This window comes from Mobula hypostoma, chromosome 2, assembly GCF_963921235.1.
Source record: "Mobula hypostoma chromosome 2, sMobHyp1.1, whole genome shotgun sequence".
NCBI lineage: Eukaryota > Metazoa > Chordata > Chondrichthyes > Myliobatiformes > Myliobatidae > Mobula > Mobula hypostoma.
The window spans coordinates 33,043,267-33,066,721 of record NC_086098.1 but is presented as its reverse complement, the minus strand read 5'-3'; the positions used below and the strand labels follow the sequence as shown (position 1 = coordinate 33,066,721).

The 23,455-nt window shown below is 43.2% G+C and overlaps 1 protein-coding gene across 2 annotated transcripts in view; it reads left to right on the top strand.

The window, feature by feature from the left end:
* The first annotated feature begins 5,044 nt into the window (after nucleotides 1-5,044).
* enpp4 (ectonucleotide pyrophosphatase/phosphodiesterase 4) overlaps nucleotides 5,045-23,455 on the top strand; it is a 45,352-nt gene continuing 26,941 nt past the window's right edge. The window contains exon 1 of one of the 2 annotated variants that reach the window (XM_063035181.1): nucleotides 5,045-5,400. The gene's annotated coding sequence lies outside the window, so the exon portion shown is untranslated. Of the gene's footprint in view, nucleotides 5,401-15,085; nucleotides 15,138-23,455 lie in introns of those variants that run through there. The other variant, XM_063035187.1, reaches the window with a different exon arrangement.

Genomic DNA, 23,455 nt, shown 5'->3' with positions numbered 1-23,455 from the left:
TTTCATCATATGAAAGTCCTGCCATCCCAGGAATCAATCTGGTGAACCTTCTTTGTACTCCCTCTATGGCAAGGATGTCTTTCCTCAGATTAGGGGACCAAAACTGCACACAATACTCCACGTGTGGTCTCACCAAGGCCTTGTACAACTGCAGTAGTACCTCCCTGCTCCTGTACTCGAATCCTCTTGCTATGAATGCCAGCATACCATTCGCCTTTTTCACTGCCTGCTGTACCTGCATGCCCACTTTCAATGACTGGTGAATAATGACACCCAGGTCTCGTTGCACCTCCCCTTTTCCTAATTGGCCACCATTCAAATAATAATCTGTTTTCCTGTTCTTGCCACCAAAGTGGATAACCTCACATTTATCCACATTAAATCGCATCTGCCATGAATTTAACCACTCACCTAACCTATCCAAGTCACCCTGCATCCTCTTAGCATCCTCCTCACAGCTAACACTGCCGCCCAGCTTCGTGTCATCCGCAAACTTGGAGATGTGGCATTTAATTCCCCCATCTAAGTCATTAATATATATTGTAAACAACTGGGGTCCCAGCACTGAGCCTTGCGGTACCCCACTAGTCACTGCCTGCCACTCTGAAAAGGTCCCGTTTATTCCCACTCTTTGCATCCTGTCTGCCAACCAATTCTCTATCCACATCAGTACCTTAGCCCCAATACTGTGTGCGTTAAGTTGCACACTAATCTCCTGTGTGGGACCTTGTCAAAAGCCTTTTGAATATCCAAATATACCACATCCACTGGTTCTCCCCTATCCACTCTACTAGTTACATCCTCAAAATATTCTATGAGATTCGTCAGACATGATTTTCCTTTCACAAATCCATGCTGACTTTGTCCGATGATTTCACTGCTTTCCAAATGTGCTGTTATCACATCTTTGACAACTGACTCTAGCATTTTCCCCACCACCGATGTTAGGCTAACCGGTCTATAATTCCCCGGTTTCTCTCTCCCTCCTTTTTTAAAAAGTGGAGTTACATTAGCCACCCTCCAATCCTCAGGAACTAGTCCAGAATCTAAAGAGTTTTGAAAAATTATCACTAATGCATCCACTATTTCTTGGGCTACTTCCTTAAGCACTCTGGGATGCAGACCATCTGGCCCTGGGGATTTATCTGCCTTTAATCCCTTCAATTTACCTAACACCACTTCCCTACTAACATCTATTTCCCTCAGTTCCTCCATCTCACTGGACCCTCTATCCCCTACTATTTCTGGAAGATTATTTATGTCCTCCTTAGTGAAGACAGAACCAAAGTAGTTATTCAATTGGTCTGCCATGTCCTTGCTCCCCATAATCAATTCACCTGTTTCTGTCTGTAGGGGACCTACATTTGCCTTAACCAATCTTTTTCTTTTCACATATCTATAAAAGCTTTTACAGTCAGTTTTTATGTTCCCTGCCAGTTTTCTCTCATAATTTTTTTTCCCTTTCCTAATTAAGCCCTTTATCCTCCTCTGCTGGACTCTGAATTTCTCCCAGTCCTCAGGTGAGCCACTTTTTCTGGCTAATTTTTATGCTTCTTCTTTGGAATTGATACTATCCCTAATTTCCCTTGTCAGCCACAGGTGCACTACCTTCCCTGATTCATTCTTTTACCAAACTGGGATGAACAATTGTTGTAGTTCATCCATGCGATCTTTAAATGCTTGCCATTGCATATCCACCGTCAACTCTTTAAGTGTCACTTGCCAGTCTATCTTAGCTAATTCACGTCTCATACCTTCAAAGTTACCCTTCTTTAAGTTCAGAACCTTTGTTTCTGAATTAACTATGTCACTCTCCATCTTAATGAAGAATTCCACCATATTATGGTCACTCTTACCCAAGGGGCCTCTCACGACAAGATTGCTAATTAACCCTTTCTCATTGCTCAATACCCAGTCTAGAATAGCCTGCTCTCTAGTTGGTCCCTCGACATGTTGGTTCAAAAAACCATCCCGCATACATTCCAAGAGATCCTCTTCCTCAGCACCCTTACCAATCTGGTTCACCCAATCTATATGTAGTTTGATGTCACCCATTATGACTGTTATTCCTTTATTGCACGTATTTCTAATTTCCTGTTTATCACCATCCCCAACCTCACTACTACTGTTAGGTGGCCTGTACACAACTCCCACCAGCGTTTTCTGCTCTTAGTGTTATGCAGCTCTACCCATATCGATTCCACAACCTCCCGGCTAATGTCCTTCCTTTCTATTGTGTTAATCTCCTCTCTAAGCAGCAATGCTACCCCACCTCCTTTTCTTTCATGTCTATCCCTCCTGAATATTGAAAATCCCTGAATGTTGAGCTCCCATCTTTGGTCACCCTGGAGCCATGTCTCTGTGATCCCAACTATATCATATTCATTAATAACAATCTGCACTTTTAATTCATCCACCTTGTTACGAATGCTCCTTGCATTGACACACAAAGCCTTCAGGCTCACTTTTACAACACTCTTAGCCCTTATACAATTATGTTGAAAAGTGGCCCTTTTTGATTTTTGCCCTGGATTTGCCGGCCTGCCACTTTTACTTTTCACCTTACTACTTTTTGCTTCTACCCTCATTTTACACCCCTCTGTCTCTCTGCACTTGTTCCCATCCCCCTGTTGTGAACTAACCTCCTCTCTCCTAGTCTCTTTAATTTGATTCCCACCTTACTTGCATGCAGTTAGAAACAGCTGCATTCATCCTCGAAATACTTTGAAAGATTTAATGCTTTGAATAGTCAAAATTTAACACCTAAAATAACTTTAGTTAATAACTAAAATAACTGCTTATTCTTTTCCATAGATGCTGTCTTAAATGCTGAGTTCCTCCAGCATTTTGCGTACAGCAGCAGAAACTCCTGTGTTTATAGGCATGAGACTACAAGATTGCTTAAAAATTTATCCGATTCAAGGAGCTGAGACCATCATTTAGTTATTTGGTTTACCTGTAGCTGCTACCTACAGCAATGGTAGTTGACTCTTTTTGGTCTGGTTTTGAGTACAATGTGGGCCAGGAGGTGCCGAATATGAGTGGTGGGAGGTTAGTTTCATTCGCTACCAACATCACGCAGGAGATACAGAAGCTTAGGCCCCACACCAGCAGGTTCAGGAGCAGTTATTACCCTCCAACCATCAGGCTTCTGATACATCTTGAATAACTTCACTCACCTCAACTCTAAACTGATTCTGCAGCCTACAGACTCATTTGAAGTCTCTATATTCATGTTCTCAGTGCAATTTATTGATTTATTTATTTTAAAAATTTGCACAATTTGTCTTGTTTTACACATTGGTTGGTTGTCAGTCTTTGTTTATGTATAAAGATGAGAAAATCTGCAGATGCTGGAAATCCAAGCAACACATGCAAAATACTGGAGGAACTCAGCAGGCCAGGCAGAATCTATGGAAAAGAGTAAAGAGTCGACATTTTGGGCTGAGGTCCTTCATCAGGATTCATTAAGGGTCCTAGAAGCCCTTGATAGAGTGGGTGTGGAGAGGATATTTCCTATGCTGGGAGAGTTTAGGACCAGAGGGTACGGCCACAGAATGGAGGGACATCCATTTACAACGGAGATGAAGAGGAATTTCTTTACCCAGAGAGCGGTGAAATTGTGGAATTTTTCGCCACAGTCAGCTGTGGAAGCCAAGTTCTTCGGTATACAGTGAGAAGGCAGGAAATTTGGGCTGAGAGGGGAACTGGATCAGCCATGGTGAAATGGCAGAGCAGACTCGATGGGCCAAATGGCCTAATTCTGTTCCTCTGTCTTATGGTCTTACATCCCTCTCTTTATCATTCCTGTCAGGTGAAGGGATCAAACCAGGAACGGCAGTAGACATTCCAAAAAGTTAAAGACAATCTTCTCTAATTTGAAAAAATTGTTGTTCATTCATCACCACTGAGTCCAAATCACAGAACTCCCATCATTTTGGGAGTACCTGCATCATCTCTTGTGTTTCAAAACTCACCGTTATTTTCACAAGGCAATATGGGGTGGTGCTGTCAAGTCAACAATGGTTACATTTTATAATTAAAACATTCACCCCAAATCTCCTGGAACATCAGAAATCTATGTAAATTATGAAAGACTGGATGAACTATATTTAAACTGGTGAGAATATGATACACTGAATTCCAATGCACTCTAAATTTCTAAGATTCTATGAGGAGCTTACAATAAATCTGCATTATAATGATTGTTTCATAAATTAAATCCATCCACTTTACACCTAATACAAACAGAGTAAACACGCTGAACTAAAAATGCTGGGAATACTCAGCAGGTCAGGCAGAGGTGGTAGGGAAAACACTGGAAATAATACTGTGGACGGCAACCTACAGCAGAACTGGCTAATTCTGATTCAAACAAGAAAGTGAGTTACTTGAAATTGTTGAATTTGACATTGATTCCAATCCCAGCCCTTTGGACTCATCTTTCTAGGCTTGTGGCTTTGTTACAAGAAGACACAGCACAAGCTTGAGGTGCAGCATCTCAACCTTCATTCAAGCACATTACAGTCTTCCATAAGCAATATTGAATGCAGCTATTTTGGGCAGATTACTTTCTCTCTTTGGCCCGTTCCATGCTGTATTGCAAGAATATATAAATATCCAGAATGGCTGGCTCCAGGCAGGTCATCTATGTGCAACAGTCACTCAATTTCATTTCTCTCTCCGTTAACATTGCCTGCTCTGATGAGTACTTTCAGAATATTTGCATGTTCTTTTTGTTTAGGGCCCTCAATAATCTATCAAACAAATAGTTTCATCAATAACTTGGTCTCATTGCATCAGACAGCATCTCCTTGTACTGTCCACCCCCCGTCGTTCTACCAGCAACTTAAAATAACTTGTTTGCCCTCTTTCCGAGTTCTGCAAAACGTTAGACTGTGTCTCCATAGATACTGCTTGAGCTGCTGAATGTTTCCTGCATTTTTCTGTTTTTAAGCATCTAACAAATAAGTTATTACTTTGAGGTTAATTGAATAAATACACGCTGTCATAATTATCAATGTGTAACAGTAATTCTGCAGCGGCCAGCCGCGAAGCCCAGCCCCCGTTGCGTGCGCCAGTTTCTTCTGTCAATCAGACCCGCTTAACCTTCAGGACGCGGAAGTCACGTAAGGGTGTAGTTTCTTCATTTTTTTCTCTCATTTGCTTTTGGTGTTCTCTATTCTCTTCGGGTCTCTTTCAGCGTAATTTGTGTTCGCCTGTAAGTTCCGGCCGAACTGGAAGGCATATCTCTACTCAGGAGTGGCCGTAGTTCCCCGAGCTGTGCACTTTGAATTAAGGTCAGACGCTCGCAAACCTTTCCCCACCATCGGCACTGCCGCTAGCTCCCAGCGCACGATTGCACTTCGTCGGTCAGCGGAGCGTGGATCAGTTGCACAGGTAATGCAGAAGGTCGTCTTTAATATTAGCCCCATTTCATTTTGTTTGATGCACATTTTCTATTGTACATTTCATAATCCTGAGCGTTTGCCTGCTGCACAGGGCTGATTGGAAATCGTTTTGTTTTTCATCTGTACATAAATGGCGCGTTCTTAAAATAGAATCTGGGAACGCGTGTGATGGATAGTAGAGGCTAAGGTTTCACGTAATTAAATTAGAAGATTAAGGCATCTTTTCTATTTTCTTTTTTTGTCTTTTATTTTTGGAATATCATGATTGGCAGTGACTGTGAACCACATGATCAACTCGTAAACGTCATAATCAAAGCATGATGTAACAATCCCCGGGAGGGCAAATAAAATGCAAAATGAGATCATATCCCATTTTCATGCCAGTATTTCTGCTGTCTACAGGGGTTTGTCTAAGGTCTTATCCCACTCACCTAGTGCTGCCTTCCACCATATTTATCAAAAATGTGTCTATCCCGACTGTACGTTGACAACACCTAATTTCATCTGTCTCAACCAAACAGTAGGGACTTTTCATGTTGCTTATTGAATACTCAGTATTTGATTGACAAAATCCCCTGATTATATACGAAAATGCAAAAAAACATTGTCTTCAGCTAGTCCTTTCCATATACTTGATTCCACACCTACCGATTGCAACCAGTCTTATGGAATTGAACTGACTTTATTTCTTACATCCATCACATACATGAGAAGTAAAACTCTTTACATTACATCTCTATCTAAATGTGCAATTTAATAGTAACTTGTAATAAATAGTATGCACATCAGGATAGTCAATATAACAGAAATACAGTTGTGTCAGCATGAATTAATCAGTCTGATGGCTTGGTGGAAGAAGCTGTCCTGGAGCCTGTTGGTCCTGGCTTTTATGCTGCAGTACCGTTTCCCGGATGGTAGCAGCTGGAACAGTTTGTGGTGGGGGTGACTCAGGTCCCCAATGATCCTTCAGCCCTTTTTTACACACCTGTCTTTGGAAATGTCCTGAATAGTGGGAAGTTTACATCTCCAAATGAGCTAGGCTGTCCGGACCACTCTCTGCAGAGTCCTGCAATTAAGGGAGGTACAGTTCCTATACCAGGCAGTGATGCAGCCAGTCAGGATGCTCTCAGTTGTGCCCTTGTAGAAAGTCCTTAGGATTTGGGGACTCATGCCGAACTTCTTCAACAGACTAAGATGAGAGAGGCACTGTTGTGTTTTTTTTTACCATATGGCTGGTATGTGACTTTAGCATCCAATTTGACGTTGAGTTTGTTCATTTTCAGTCCACCTTTCCGTTTCTAAAAGGTTGCCGACATCCACCTCCGTATTTGCCCATTTGTTGCTGAAACACTCCTTTATGCTTTGACTGGCTCAAGTTCTCCCGGCCAGCCTGTCCACTTGTGCACATTGGTTTGCCCCATATCCGATTTCATACTTGCACCCAGATCCTTGTAGTTAGTCATAGCCTTGGCCTCAGGCGATCACTGCTTTTTTTTGTCTGCAAGAATGTAGGTATTTTATTTCCTGATCTGATACAACAAATCACCTGTTTGTGGAGCAATAGAAATGTGTCTGTGATTTGTCTTTTTTTTTTCATTTTCTGTGTGATTTCTTTTGGGCTAGATAACAGGGACTATTCTCATCTTTGGCAGCATGTAGAAGGAGTTCATGACTAAATTTTCAGGGACATTAATGGTAATGTCATCATGGTGATCTGCATCTTAGGCAATCCTTAGTCACAGAGGATGAATAGATTTTACTCTGGTTATATTGATTATGAGATGGCTAGTGAAGCCAAAGAGGGAACTGCAGACTCCACGACTGATGCGACAGGCTCGTGGGTAGTTTGTAGTCCTCCCACCATTTATGGTGAGCATGTTTGTGCTCCTGATTAGAGTTCCTCAGTGCCATTTTTGAAATGCATCACCTCCACTCTGAACGTCACCATCAGCTGATTCTCATGTCAGTGGGGATGCTGCACTTTTTCATCCATCTTTTAATTGAAGATTTATTTTCCTTGTTGATTACCCACCCACACAGTTCTAGGACTTTGGACTTGTTAAGTCTGGGAAATCCGTGATACAAGCTACAGCTGAGGCGAGAGCAGTGGGGCCAAGTGGAAGGTACAAGACGTTGGGGTTGATGCCATGTTGGGAGGGTGGAATGTTGATCGAGAACTACTCTGATGAAAATTAGATTGTGGACATAAAGAGTAGATAGTGTTCATATTATGTCTGTGGCTGGGCCCAGTCATGAGGTGAAGGGGTACGTCCAGGATGGTGGAATTTACAGGCTTGTTCTTTTCCGTCTTGTGCCAAGAGGACTCAGCCCGCTTCCATGAATACTGCAAAGGCACCTGTGTCAAATATATTTGAACCTGCATACAGTCTTGAATCTGTACTGTCAGGCTGTCAAAATAAGGGTTTCTTCAGAATATAATAATCAATACTTTACCTGTTTCATGAGAGTATATTAGGTGTTATTTCTTCTCTCGGTCACTGTTAAAACAGGAAGCGAGCAGTTTTGGTTCCTGGTTTAGCTTTTCAGACATTCCAGCCAGACAGGGAGGGAGCAGTTGGTAGTGGGGATGGAGGGATTCAATCTTTTCTATATCCATTGCTTTGAGCGCTTGTCACTATTTGCTAGTCCAGGCAACAGGATTAGGACTGAGAGGTGAGGCTATCCCTCTGCCATGACATAACGTGCCACAAACAATGCAGGAAATCTCGGGGAAGAAAAAGGTTTTCATATATTTGTACAAATGCTGGCTGGTGGTGTAGTGGCATCAGCACAGGACAAGTGATCCTGAGTTCAAATCTGCCCGGCTCCTTTGCACGCTTTCCATCTGTGCTGGGTTGAGTGCTGAGTTAGCAACTTGTTGTCGTACATTATGGAAACCGCAAAAATGCTGCCTGAAAGGAAACAACAAAACAATATTTGTATAAATCCTACTATATTGGTAACCGCTGGGTCATGAGTATGAAGATCAGATGATCTCTATTTATTTAATGGACTGATCTAATTTAATTTGTAAGATTAATACACTGCCTTTTTAAAGAGAATTTTCCAGAAATTTCACCTCATGATGTGAAATGGCAGTTATCAAACCATACCATTTATATCATACTAGTTCCATAGACAATAAACAATATGTTCAGATTGTGTAATCAAAGAAAATGCTGGTTCACAAGGACTGCATTGTGAACAGCCCAAAGGCTTCCTACCATAAGTGTCTTGTGCAGTCACTCTTTTTTGACTTTTCTACGCTTACTTACATCCAGCACAGAATGGCCTTTCAGCGCTTCCGGTGTGTTACAGTTACACACGTGAGCTTCTAGGTTGCCAGTCCACTATCAAGTGCTGCTGGTATAGGTGTGATGGTGAATTTGAGGCAGGAGGGGAGGCTTTCAAAGGGAACCTGGGGACAGTAGGTTACGGGAAAAAGGTAGTGGGGCAATGGAAATGCTCTGGGTGCAGTCCCACAAGTCCCATTCCCCCACATATCTCCCTGTGACCTGTTTTGTCCCATTCTCTCCCAAAACCCTTGCACCCATTCTCTCCCTCCCTCCTGTAACCAACCCCCTCATTCCTCCCCCGAAGTTCTTCTGCTACTCATAATTAGAAGTAATTGGCGTTGACAGTAGCCAGTTATAATCTTTGAGACACGGGAGGAAACCAGAGTATCCAGCGACTTGAAGTCACAGAGAGAACCTGCGTTGACACCAAAGTCTGGACCAATTTGGGTCCCTGGAACAGTGCGGCATCAGCGCTGGCCTGCACCAGCGGACCACATTTGGACTTGAGGCAGCAACAAAGCTCCTCCTCGACTGTCTGTTTCTGTGACGTCTTGATTTTTTTAAAAAGCTGTTCCCAGGTTTCAGTTTCATTTTACTGTTTTTCACTTTTGTCTCTACCCTGTGCTTGCTTTCCTATTTCAAATATTACTCACGTGTTTGGTGGTTCTGTGCCTGTATTCACCAGAATTGAGAAGAATGAGGGGTGATGAATGGTGAAAGGCCTTGATAGTGTGGGTGTGGAGAGTGTATTTTTCATGTTGAGAGAGTCTAAGACCAGAGGACACAGCCTCAGAATAGAGGGGCGTCCTTTTAGAATGGAGATGAGGAGGAATACCTTCAGGTAGATCTATGGAATTCTTTGCCACAGGCAGCTGTGGAGGCTAAATCTTTATGATTATTTAAGGCAGAGGTTGATAGATTCTTGATTGGTCAGGGCATGAAGGGATATGGGGAGAAGGCAGGAAATTGGGGCTGAGAGGAAAATTGGATCAGCCATGATGAAATGGCGGAACAGATACGATGGGTCAAATGGATAAATTCTGCTCCTATATCTTCTGGTCTTATGTTCTGAAAACAATTTTGATATTTTTGTCTTGGTGTTAGATTCCTTTAGGAGGTTTTCACTGATGGTAATCAAATCAGGCATCGATTCCTGAAGGATATTACACAGTAGTCAGTTTCTCTTGCCAGCATTCTGTAACATTTCAACTTAACGGGACATGATTGTTCGGCCTGTACCCGACTGCAACCTGGAGGATCAGAGTGACTGCTTGGTCTAGCCCTTCCTCTTCAGAAGCACGACGCAAGTTTGGCCCAGTCAGAAACAGCAGTCCTTGCCTGCCAGACCATGGAGATAATTGAACGTACAGTGGAACAGTACAACACAGGAACAGAAACAGAACCACCTAAAAAGCAAATCGAAAACACTAATTCCTCCTACCTATAGCATGTCCATATCCCTCCATCTTCCTTGCATCCATGTGCCTATCCAAACGTTGCTTTAAAAGCCTCTAGCGTATTTGCCTCTTCCAGCAAACCAGGCAGCACATTTCAGGCATCCACCACTCTCTGAGTTAAAACAAAATGAGAGGGAACTTGATGATGGTGAGGACAATATGAGTGAGGTTGATGTTCTGGAGCATGTTGATATTAAGGGAGAGGAGGTGTTGGAGTTGTTAAAATACATTAGGACGGATAAGTCTCCGGGGCCTGACGGAATATTCCCCAGGCTGCTCCACGAGGCGAGGGAAGAGATTGCTGAGCCTCTGGCTAGGATCTTTATGTCCTCGTTGTCCACGGGAATGGTACTGGAGGATTGGAGGGAGGCGAATGTTGTCCCCTTGTTCAAAAAAGGTAGTAGGGATAGTCCGGGTAATTATAGACCAGTGAGCTACGTCTGTGGTGGGAAAGCTGTTGGAAAAGATTCTTAGAGATAGGATCTCTGGGCATTTAGAGAATCATGGTCTGATCAGGGACAGTCAGCCATGGCTTTGTGAAGGGCAGATCATGTCTAACAAGCCTGATAGAGTTCTTTGAGGAGGTGACCAGGCATATTGATGAGGGTAGTGCAGTGGATGTGATCTATATGGATTTTAGTAAGGCATTTGACAAAGTTCCATATGGTAGGCTTATTCAGAAAGTCAGAAGGCATGGGATCCAGGGAAGTTTGGCCAGGTGGATTCAGAATTGGCTTGCCTGCAGAAGGCAGAGGGTCGTGGTGGAGGAAGTACATTCAGATTAGAGGATTATGACTAGTGGTGTCCCATAAGGATCTGTTCTGGGACCTCTACTTTTCGTGATTTTTATTAACGACCTGGATGTGGGGGTAGAAGGGTGGTTTGGCAAGTTTGCAGACAACACAAAGGTTGGTGGTGTTGTAGATAGTGTAGAGGATTGTCAAAGATTGCAGACAGACATCGATAGGATGCAGAAGTGGGCTGAGAAGTAGCAGATGGAGTTCAACCCAGAGAAGTGTGAGGTGGTACACTTTGGAAGGACAAACTCCAAGGCAGAGTACAAAGTAAATGGCAGGAGACTTAGTAGTGTGCAGGAGCAGAGGGATCTCAGGGTACATGTCCACAGACCCCTGAAAGTTGCCTCACAGGTGGATAGGGTAGTTAAGAAAGCTTATGGGGTGTTAGCTTTCATAAGTCGAGGGATAGAGTTTAAGAGTCGCGATGTAATGATGCAGCTCTATAAAACTCTGGTTAGGCCACACTTGGAGTACTGTGTCCAGTTCTGGTCGCCTCAGTATAGGAAAGATGTGGAAGCATTGGAAAGGGTACAGAGGAGATTTACCTGGATGCTGCCTGGTTTAGAAAGTATGCATTATGATCAGAGATTAAGGGAGCTAGGGCTTTACTCTTTGGAGAGGAGGAGGATGAGAGGAGACATGATAGAGGTATACAAGATAATAAGAGGAATAGATAGAGTGGATAGCCAGTGCCTCTTCCCCAGGGCACCACTGCTCAATACAAGAGGACATGGCTTTAAGATAAGGGGTGGGAAGTTCAAGGGGGATATTAGAGGAAGGTTTTTTACTCAGAGAGTGGTTGGTGCGTGGAATGCACTGCCTGAGTCAGTGGTGGAGGCAGATACACTAGTGAAATTTAAGAGACTACTAGACAGGTATATGGAGGAATTTAAGGTGGGGGGTTATATGGGAGGCAGGGTTTAAGGGTCGGCACAACATTGTAGGTTGAAGGGCCTGTACTGTGCTGTACTATTCTATGTTCTATGTTCTATCACCCTAGAGTGAGGGGTTAAGATGGGGTAGAGTTTATTAGGTGTGTTCAGGAAGGTTTCTTGACACAATATGTAATAAGCCTACAAGAGGAGAGGCTGTACTTGATCTGGTCTTGGGAAATGAACCTGGTCAGGTGTCAGGTCTCTCAGTGGGAGAGCATGATGATACAATTAAACGCGCTTGGGAATCGGAACTTCAAGAGTCTTTTTCAGATAATCAGTGGAGTAAAATTTTTCATTCGGTTAACAACTCATCTATTTGTGCCTGTCATTCCTTAATACCGTTTAAGGTAGTGCATCGGGCCCATATATCAAAGGATAAACTAGCGTGTATTTTCTCTAATATTAATCCTATTTGTGACAGATGTAATACTGAGCTGGCCACTTCAGCTCATATGTATTGGTCTTGTATAAAGCTAGATAACTTTTGGAGAGATGTTTTTAAAATGCTGTCAAAAGTTTTGGATCTGGATCTACAACCTAATTTGCTTATGGCAATTTTTGGGATTATCCCATCGGAAGCAGGAAATATTCCTGTTTCCGCTCGGGGTATAATAGCCTTTTCGACCTTACTGGCTAGGAGAGCAATTTTATTGAAGTGGAAGGATTCTAATCCACCCACGGTCTTCTATTGGCTCTCCTCCGTCATGTCCTGTTTAAGTTTAGAGAAAATAAGAAGTCGGACATTTGATACATCCTTTAAATTTGAGCAAATATGGCGACCTTTTATCCAATATTTTCATTTAATTTGATTTATTACTCTTTCAATCTTTCTTTTTTTGAAGTTTTAGATTTAATCAGAAAGTCTTTCTTTCTTTTCGTTTTTGGTCATATCCTCAAAACGGACTGCCCAGTCAGGTCCTGACGAAGGGTCTTGGCCTGAAACGCCGACTGTGCTTCTTCCTATGGATGCTGCCTGGCCTGCTGCATTCCACCAGCATTTTGTGTGTGTTGATTATATATAATGTTACTTTACTTGAGTTGAAGGTGCTAACCAGGAAGGTGGTTTGATATGAGAAGAACATAACAAATCTTCTTGTTTGTAATCATTCAAATCTCATTTGTATGTATAACGGTAGGTAGGTAGCAGGATACTGATTAAAGAATGAAAGTGTGTTAAGTTTATGATTTCCATTTACTTTCTCATTGTGCTGGATGAACATGTGGGTCAATTTAGGTATTTCTGTTTCCAGTTATGTTTTTTCTCTCTTGTACTTTTACCACCAGCAAACTAAGTGCTTGTAACAATTAAGCAATTTAATTACAAAAGGTTTTACAGTGTGGCACAGAAAGATCAAAAATTGTTTGGAGATTAAAACACTTGCTTTGTACTGTAAATGGCTTGTAACTAGAGTTATAAGTATGCAGTCCATTGCAAATTCAACTAGTTTTGCAAGGCAAAAATTTTGAACTATGCAATCATGTTAAAAAAGTTGTTTGTGGTATATTTTGTTTACACTATGTTGGAATAAAAATATAATTTGCAGAGAAATATAATGAACTTTCAGTTGTCAGGAGTAAATTATAACGAATATATTTCCAGTAATTGGATTATAATGGATTCTGGTTAATTGGGATACTTCGGGACCAGTACATTTTGGCCCAATTAAGCAGCTGGCCCAATTACCCAAAGTTTGATGGAAACAGTTTTTTAAAAAAGAAACAACCATTTAACTGGGTAGCAAATTATGAATTTAAATGAAACAAAACAAATTAGAAAACTACCCGTATTTCTACTGTACTATAAACTGTATTAGTTCCTAATAGTTATTGACAGAGGGATTCATCCAGTGTACACTGCTATGTTCTTTTGAGTAACCATAAATAAACAAAATCAGTGCAGACACCTAGTGCGGATTATGGACTGCCTTCATCCAATGCCTCTGATGATTGCATCTTCCAAATCTTCAATTTTAATTGTAACATTCAAGATGATTGTCAATACCTTCAAATTCTTAGAAGTTCTTAACTTGTTGAAGTAGTGAAATCATTTCATTTGCACTCCCAGCTGTTTCTGGGATCTGTAAGCCTGAAGGCTTGAAACCACGGTGAGTAAAACAACTCTGAGTTATCTTACTGCTTATTTCTCACCAACTATCAGCGATAAAGAATTACTGCTTTTTGAACACAAACACATGCAACTGACAGTATTTAAAATTTGTTCGCTCTAAGCACGGTGTAGTGTGACGAATGGTCACGCAAGTGCACACGACTGATGCTAGTTAGAAACTGTTTGGCAACAGTCTCCTGTCCCGGTTAAGTGGCGTGGTATGCCAAATAAACAAAGGGTATCCAGGCTGTTTTCTTGATTAGTTTTTTTGTTCTTTAAGAATTGTCCCAAATAAATAGCTGCCCAATTAGCCAGTAACCTAATTAACCAATAGCCTAATTAACCAGAATCTACTGTACATGTTTCAAAATGTATTTTAGTTTGTTTTTAATTTCCACCGTGTTTTTCATTTGGCACATTATACGTTCATTATAGGTAGCCAGCCCAGCTTTGTGAATGAGGACAAATCCAGTTTTTTATAGCGTACTTCATAGTTCAGTAAAAATGTGTTGACACTAGAAAATCTGGGAACACATTCATCTGGTCATGCAGTTGTGGATGGAGACACTGTTTTACCTTTCGTGTTCTTTGAATGGCAATATCACTGTTCCCATTACTTGTCCTGTTGACCAACCTGAAACCTTGGGAGTATGATTGAAACCAGACACTTTTGGAGGTTGGTCTGACTGATATTTTGCATAATTCACTAGCATACACAAGAACCAGTTTATCTGGTTATTTGATCATGTCTATTGTAGACCACACCACAGAAATGAAACCTTGGCGTGACAGAGATCATCTGCCTTCAAGCTCATTTCAAATCTTAAATGCACCTTTTCTCCTCATCTAGTGTGTATGGTTGATTTTTTAAAAAGGCAGATATTAAACTTTTGCAGTTTTGACAGTCATATCTGAGCTCATAAAGACCTACAATCGATACTGATTAGCAAAATCCTCCAGAAGATGTCTTTTCCAACTAATTGGTAAATTATTGTCACATGTACCAAGGTACAATGAAAACCTTTTGTTTTGCATGTCATCCATACTCACTAGATGAGCAGAAAAGGTCACTTTCTTGGACACTTTCTGGAGGTCCAAGGTCCGTATGCTCCACGACTACAACTGCTGGACTAGGTATGTACATGTAGGAGGGGACTATGTTGAAAAATAAATGTGCTAGATTTTTCTAAAATTGACTCCTCCTACCTTAGGCCACAAACTTATCAATCACCCCTCGTACAAAGGAAAAGCAATTGTGTTACAGTTATAAAGACTGTGAAGTCTTATTGTACTAGTAGACCACTCTATAACCTTACATTAGAGTAGGATAGGCATTGTCCTCGAGTCTGGTGATACTTGCTTTCAGCCTTTTGTATCTTCTGATAATGGGAGGGAGGAAACAGAAAATCTTCGAGGTTGCAGGGTCTTTGTAGAGTAGAGCTGATTATAGAAACATAGAAAATAGGTGCAGGAGTAGGCCATTCGGCCCTTTGAGCCCACACCACCATTCAGTATGATCATGGCTGATCATCCAACTCAGAACCCTGTACCTGCCTTCTCTCCATACTCCCTGATCCCTTTAGCCACAAGGGCCATATCTAACTCCCTCTTAAATATAGCCAATGAACAGGCCTCAACTGTTTCCTGTGGCAGAGAATTCCACAGATTCACCACTCTCTGTGTGAAGAAGTTTTTCCTCATCTCGGTCCTAAAAGGCTTCCCCTTTATTCTCAAACTTTGACCCCTCGTTCTGGACTTCTCCAACATCGGGAACAATCTTCCTGCATCTAGCCTGTCCAATCCCTTTAGAATTTTATACGTTTCAATCAGATCCCCCCCTCAATCTTCTAAATTCCAGCGAGTATAAGCCTAGTCGATCCATTCTTTCATCATATGAAGGTCCTGCCATCCCAGGAATCAATCTGGTGAACCTTCTTTGTACTCCTTCTATGGCAAGAATGTCTTTCCTCAGATTAGGGGACCAAAACTGCACACAATACTCCAGATGTGGTCTCACCAAGGCCTTGTACAACAGCAGTGGTACCTCCCTGCTCCTGTACTCGAATCCTCTTGCTATGAATGCCAGCACACCATTCGCCTTTTTCACCACCTGCTGTACCTGCATGCCCACTTTCAATGACTGGGGTACAATGACACCCAGGTCTCGTTGCACCTCCCCTTTTCCTAATCCTAATTATGTTAGCTTCCTTATCAGGGCAGCGGGAACTGTAGACAGAGTCGATGGAGAGAGAGTTTCTATGATGTGCTGAGCTATGTTCACAACTCTTGGCAGTTTCTTGCAAACTCCATGTTTGTCTTTGTGAATAGAATAATCAAATACGAAATCAGGTTGCATTTTACAGTTTGCTTTGAGAAAGAAAAACACTAGTAAGTAGTACCAATATGTTTACACTATGCCATTTACAGTTACTATAGAATGGATGAAGAATATTCTGAAGTTTATAGGTTTTTTTGTATTACTTATAATTGATTACATTGAGTGCATTGTTCTGTTGCAAGCTAAAGAACAGACAAATTATTTTTGCATTTTTTCCACTCGAAGTTTGGCGAGTTAATTTTTATAAGCTATTTATCTTGCATAATCATCAGCAGAACTAATCCTGGAGAATTTAGAAAGCAGAGGAAGTGGTCATTAGGCAGAATGTTGATATGCCAGATTTGTGGTACAATAGGGGGGGGTGTCGACCAAAGTACTTCGTAATCATTACTCACAATTGATAATTTCTTATCAACTGTCATGATATTTGAAGTCTGAGTCAGGATGTGCTTCCCTTTGAGATTACTGAAATTTTATTTATTTTAACCGAAATCTGGTAGATCAAGCCACATTTTGGCATGAATTAAATTACCTGCAAAAGATGAGAAGAAATTCCATTTATTACCCCTGCATGTGAATTAGACAGTAGACAATAGACATAGGTGCAGGAGTAGGCCATTCGGCCCTTCGAGCCAGCACTGCCATTTACTGTGATCATGCCTGATCATCCACAATCGATACCCTGTTCCTGCCTTCTCCCCATATCCCTTGACTCTATCTTTAAGAGCTCTATCTACCTCTTTCTTGAAAGAATCCAGAGAATTGGCCTCCACTGCCTTCTTAGGCAGAGCATTCCACATATCCACAACTCTCTGTGTGAAAAAATTTTTCCTCAACTCCGTTCTAAATGGTCTACCCCTTGACTAATCTTCTGGAATTTTTTGAGGATGTGACTATGAAAATGGACAAGGGAGAGCCAGTGGATGTAGTGTACCTGGACTTTCAGAAAGCCTTTGCTAAAGTCCCACATAGGAGATTAGTGGGCAAAATTAGGGCACATGGTATTGGAGGTAGAGTACTGACATGGATTGAAAATTGGCTGGCTGACAGAAAACAAAGAGTAGCGATTAACGGGTCCCTTTCGGAATGGCAGGCAGTGACCAGTGGGGTACCACATGGTTCAGTGCTGGGACCGCAGCTGTTTACAATATATATTAATGATTTAGATGAGGGAATTAAAAGAAACATTAGCAAATTTGCCGATGACACAAAGCTGGGTGGCAGTGTGAAATGTGAGGAGGATGTTATGAGAATGCAGGGTGACTTGGACAGGCTGGGTGAGTGGGCAGATGCATGGCAGATACAGTTTAATGTGGATAAATGTGAGGTTATCCACTTTGGTGGTAAGAACGAGAAGGCAGATTATTATCTAAATGGAGTCAAGTTAGGAAAAGGGGAAGCACAATGAGATCTAGGTGTTCTTGTACATCAGTCACTGAAAGCAAGCATGCAAGTACAGCAGGCAGTGAAGAAAGCTAATGGCATGCTGGCCTTCATAACAAGGAGAATTGAGTATAAGAGCAAAGAGGTCCTTCTGCAGCTGTACAGGGCCCTGGTGAGACCACACCTGGAGTACTGTGTGCAGATTTGGTCTCCAAATTTGAGGAAGGACATTCTTGCTATTGAGGAAGTGCAGCGTAGGTTCACAAGGTTAATTCCCGGGATGGCGGGACTGTCATATGTCGAAAGATTGGAGCGACTGGGCTTGTATACTCTGGAATTTAGAAGGCTGAGAGGGGATCTTATTGAAACATATAAGATTATTAAGGGATTGGACACACTGGAGGCAGGAAGCATGTTCCCGCTGATGGGTGAGTCCAGAACCAGAGGCCACAGTTTAAGAATTAGGGGTAGGCCATGTAGAAGGGAGTTGAGGAAAAACTTTTTTCACCTAGAGAGTGGTGGATATATGGAATGCTCTGCCCCAGAAGGCTGTGGAGGCCAAGTCTCTGGATGCTTTCAAGAAAGAGTTGGATAGAGTTCTTAAAGATAGTGGAATCAAAGGTTATGGGGATAAGGCAGGAACTGGGTACTGATTGTGGATGATCAGCCATGATCACAGTGAATGGTGGTGCTAGCTCGAAGGGCCAAATGGCCTACTCCTGCACCTATTGTCTATTGTCTATTAGTCTTAAACTGTGGCCTGTGGTCCTGGACTCCCCCAGCATCGGGAACATGTTTCCTGCCTCTAGCGTGTCCAATCCCTTAATAATCTTATATGTTTCAATCAGATCCCCTCTCATCCTTCTAAATTCCAGTGTATACAAGCCCAGTCACTCCAATCTTTCAACATATGACATTCCCGCCATCCTTGGAAATAACCCAGTGAACCTACGCTCCACTCCCTCCATAGCAAGAATGTCCTTCCTCAAATTTGCAGACCAAAACTGCACACAGTACTCCAGGTGGGGTCTCACCAGGGCCTTGTACAACTGCAGAAGGACCTCTTTGCTCCTATACTCAACTCCCCGTGTTATGAAGGCCAACATGCCATTAGCTTTCTTCACTGCCTGCTTACCTGTTTGCTTACTTTCAGAGACTGATGAACAAGGACACACAGATCTCATTGTACTTCCCCTTTTCCTAACTTGACACCATTTAGATAGTAATCTGCCTTCCTGTTCTTGCCACCAAAGTGGATAACCTCACATTTATCCACATTAAACTGCATCTGCCCACTCACTCAACCTGTCCAAGTCACCCTGCATTCTCATAACATCCCCCTTACATTTCACACTGTCACCCAGCTTTGTGTCATCTGCAAATTTGCTAATGTTACTTTTAATCCCTTCATCTAAATCATTAATGTATATTGTAAATAGCTGCGGTTCCCAGCACCAAGCCTTGCGGTACCCCACTAGTCACTGCCTGCCATTCTGAAAGGGACCCATTAATCCCTACTGTTTGTTTCCCGTCTGCCAACCAATTTTCTATCCATGTCAGTACCCTACCACCAATACCATGTGCTTTAATTTTGCCCACTATCCTCCTATGTGGGACCTTATCAAAGGCTTTTTGAAAGTCCAGGTACACTACATCCACTGGCTTTCCCATGTCTATTTTCATAGTTACATCCTCAAAAAATTCCAGTAGATTAGTCGAGCACGATTTCCCCTTCATAAATCCATGCTGACTCGGATCTATCCTGCTACTGCTATCCAAATATGCCGCTATTTCATCTTTTATAACTGACTCCAGCATCTTCCCCACCACTGATGTCAGACTAACTGGTCTATAATTGCCTGTTTCCTCTCTCCCTCCTTTCTTAAAAAGTGGGATAACATTAGCTACCCTCCAATCCGCAGGAACTGATCCTGAATCTATAGAACATTGGAAAATGATTACCAAGGCGTCCACGATTTCTAGAGCCACCTCCTTAAGTACCCTGGGATGCAGACCATCAGGCCCTGGGGATTTATCACCCTTCAGTCCCATCAGTTTACCCAACACCATTTTCTGCCTAATGCGAATTTCCTTCAGTTCCTCCGTTACCCTAGGTCCTCTGGCCACTATTACATCTGGGAGATTGTTTGTGTCTTCCCTAGTGAAGACAGATCCAAAGTAGTACCTGTTCAGCTCGTCTGCCATTTCCTTGTTCCCCATAATATTTTCACCCGTTTCTGTCTTCAAGGGCCCAACTTTGGGCTTAACTAATTTTTTCCTCTTCACATACCTGAAGAAGCTTTTACTATCCTCCTTTATATTCTTGGCTAGCTTACCTTTGTACCTCATCTTTTCCCCCCATATTGCCTTTTTGGTTATCTTCTGTTGCTCCTTAAAAGTCTCCCAATCTTCTGGCTTCCCGCTCATCCTTGCTATGTTATACTTCCTCCCTTTTATTTTTATACTGTCCTTGACTTTCCTTGTCATCCACGGTTGCCCCTTACTCCCCTTAGAATCTTTCTCCCTCTTTGGAATGAACTGATCCTGCACCTTCTGAATTATTCCCAGAAATACCTGCCATTGTTGTTCCACTGTCATCCCTGCTAGGGTATCTTTCCAGTCAACTTTGGCCAGCTCCTCCCTCATGGGTCCATAGTCCCCATTGTTCAACTGTAATACTGATACTTCCGATCTTCCCTTCTCCCTCTTAAACTGTAGATTAAAACGTATCATATCATGGTCACTACCTCCTAATGGCTCCTTTACCTCGAGTTCCCTTATCAAATCCGGTTCATTACACAAAACTAAATCCAGAATTGCCTTCTCCCTGGTAGGCTCTAATACAAGCTGCTCTAAGAATCCATTTCTGAGGCTCTCCACAAACTCCTTTTCTTGGGGTCCAGTACCAACCTGATTTTCCCAGTCTACCCGCATGCTGAAATCCCCCATAGTAACTGTAGTATTACCTTTGTGACATGCCAGTTTTAACTCTTGATTTAACTTGCACCCTATATCCAGGCTACTGTTTGGGGGCCTGTAGATAACTCCCATCAGGGTCTTTTTGCCCTTATAGTTTCTCAGTTCTATCTATACTGACTCTACATCTTCTGATTCTATGTCACCCCTCGCACGTGACTGAATTTCATTCCTCACCAACAGAGCCACCCCACCCCCTCTGCCAACCTGTCTGTCCTTTCGATAGGATGTATACCCTGCATATTCATTTCCCAGCCCTGGTCCTCTTGCAGCCATGTCTCTGTTATTCCCACAACATCATACTTGCCAATTTCCAACTGAGCCTCAAGCTCATCCACTTTATTTCTTATACTCCGTGCATTCATATATAATACTTTTAATCCTTTTAAAGTAATAATTTTACTCCCCTCACCTTTCACATTGATTCCTATTGCACTTGGCCATACTCTCCGATCCCTTTAATTCTGTTGTCTTTCTTAACTTTTCTTATTCTCTCATTCCCTTTAACTCCATTCTTATATTTCCAGTTCTTCCCCTCCCCCCCCTCCACTACTTAGTTTAAACACACCCGTGTAGCAGTGGCAAACCTGCCTGCCAGAATGCTGGTCCCCCGTCTGTTAAGATGCAACCCGTCCCTTCTGTACAATTCATTCTTACCCCAAAACAGATCCCAGTGGTCCAAGAACCTAAATCCCTGCTTCCCGCACCAGCTCCTCAGCTACACCTTCAGATCCCCTATCTCCCTGTTCCTGCCCTCACCAGCACGAGGAACTGGAAGCAAACCGGAGATAACCACCCTGGAGGTCCTGCTTTTCAGCCTTCTTTCGAGTTCTCTGAAGTCACGCTGCAGAATTTCTTTCCTCATCCTCCCGACGTCATTTGTGCCGACATGCACCACCACCTCCGGCTGATCACCTTCTCCCTTGAGGATGCCCTGGAATTCGTTTGTGACGTCCTGGATCCTGGCACCAGGGAGGCAACACACCATCCTTAAATCCTCAGATCCCACCGTCAGCTCCTGGGCCCTCAGAGGCTCCATCTTCCTCTCACCCCAACCCTCCCCTCTCCATTGACACCCCCAGCCTCCCCCCTCCCCCCTCTGATCCCAGCTCTTATCCATGCCGGGTCTTTACCATCCCCTCCGACCTTCAACTGTCGGAGGCAGAACGCTCTGTCCTCAGTAAGGGCCTCACCTTTGTCCCCCTTCGCCCACACCTCAGCGAGTTCCGTGTTCGCCATGATGCGGAACTTTTCTTCCGCCGTCTCCGAGCCTACCTCTTCGGCAAGGACTCTTCCACCCCCATTGATGACCCCTTCTCCCGTCTACAACCCTCCTCTTTTTCATGGACACCCCGCTCTGGTCTTCTGCCTGCTCTGGATCTCTTTATCGCTAACTGCCGACGGGACATCAACCGTCTCGACTTCACCGCACCTTGTCCCCATTCCCACCTCACTCCTTTGGAACGCTGTGCTCTCCACTCCCTCTGCACTAATCCTAACCTTATTATTAAACCCGCCGATAAGGGGGGTGCTGTTGTAGTCTGGCGTTCTGACCTCTACCTTGCCGAGGCACAGCAACAACTCGCAGATACCTCCTCTTATTTACCCCTCGATCGTGACCCCACTAAGGAGCACCAGGCCATTGTCTCCCACACCATCACCGACTTTATCCGCTCAGGGGATCTCCCATCCACTGCTACCAAACTTATAGTTCCCACACCTCGCACCTCCCGTTTCTACCTCCTACCCAAAATCCACAAACCTGCCTGTCCTGGCCGACTTATTGTCTCAGCTTGCTCCTGCCCCACCGAACTCGTTTCTGCATACCTCGACACGGTTTTATCCCTCCTTGTTCAATCCCTTCCGACCTATGTTCGTGACACTTCTCACGCTCTTAAACTTTTCGATGATTTTAAGTTCCCTGGCCCCCACCGCTTTATTTTCACCATGGATGTCCAGTCCTTATATACTTCCATCCCCCATCAGGAAGGTCTCAAAGCTCTACGCTTCTTTTTGGATTCCAGACCTAATCAGTTCCCCTCTACCACCACTCTGCTCCGTCTAGCGGAATTAGTCCTTACTCTTAATAACTTCTCCTTTGGCTTCTCCCACTTCCTCCAAACTAAAGGTGTAGCTATGGGCACCCGTATGGGTCCTAGCTATGCCTGCCTTTTTGTTGGGTTTGTGGAACAATCTATGTTCCGTGCCTATTCTGGTATCTGTCCCCTACTTTTCCTTCACTACATCGACGACTGCATTGGCGCTCTTCCTGCACGCATGCAGAGCTCGTTGACTTTATTAACTTTGCCTCCAACTTTCACCCTGCCCTCAAGTTTACCTGGTCCATTTCCGACACCTCCCTCCCCCTTCTAGATCTTTCTGTCTCTGTCTCTGGAGACAACCTATCCACTGATGTCTACTATAAGCCTACTGACACTCACAGCTATCTGGACTATTCCTCTTCTCACCCTGTCTCTTGCAAAAACGCCATCCCCTTCTCGCAATTCCTCCATCTCCGCCGCATCTGCTCTCAGGATGAGGCTTTTCATTCTAGGACGAGGGAGATGTCTTCCTTTTTTAAAGAAAGGGGCTTCCCTTCCTCCACTATCAACTCTGCTCTTAAACGCATCTCCCCCATTTCACGTACATCTGCTCTCACTCCATCCTCCCGCCACCCCACTAGGAATAGGGTTCCCCTGGTCCTCAGGTACCACCCCACCAGCCTCCGGGTCCAACATATTATTCTCCGTAACTT